Raw genomic sequence first — 216 nt, 5'->3', positions numbered from 1 at the left:
TAACAAAAACTTGTAAAATACATTTTAATGGGCATAATTAAGTGTGAAAATAACCGAAGGATATACAGTCAAACCAAAAAGTATTCAGAGACCACATATAATTTTTGATATTTTTTTACTAATGGGTGCAGGACACTATGGTTATGTAAGTGAGGATAGCAAAATAAAGTAAACTGTGACAAATCATACCCAAAAATTCTTCATACAGTGGACTAC

The 216-nt window shown here is 30.1% G+C and overlaps 1 protein-coding gene across 2 annotated transcripts in view; it reads right to left on the bottom strand.

Moving 5' to 3' along the window:
* Window positions 1–216, bottom strand: part of LOC107666587 (tyrosine-protein phosphatase non-receptor type 2-like) — a 42141-nt gene that overhangs the window by 11471 nt on the left and 30454 nt on the right. The gene's annotated exons all lie outside the window — the stretch shown is intronic.

This window comes from Sinocyclocheilus anshuiensis, unplaced genomic scaffold (assembly GCF_001515605.1).
Source record: "Sinocyclocheilus anshuiensis isolate Anshui unplaced genomic scaffold, SAMN03320099.WGS_v1.1 scaffold1511, whole genome shotgun sequence".
In the NCBI taxonomy this organism is placed as follows: domain Eukaryota; kingdom Metazoa; phylum Chordata; class Actinopteri; order Cypriniformes; family Cyprinidae; genus Sinocyclocheilus; species Sinocyclocheilus anshuiensis.
Note: the sequence above shows the minus strand (reverse complement) of the source record. Positions and strands in the feature narration are given on the sequence as shown.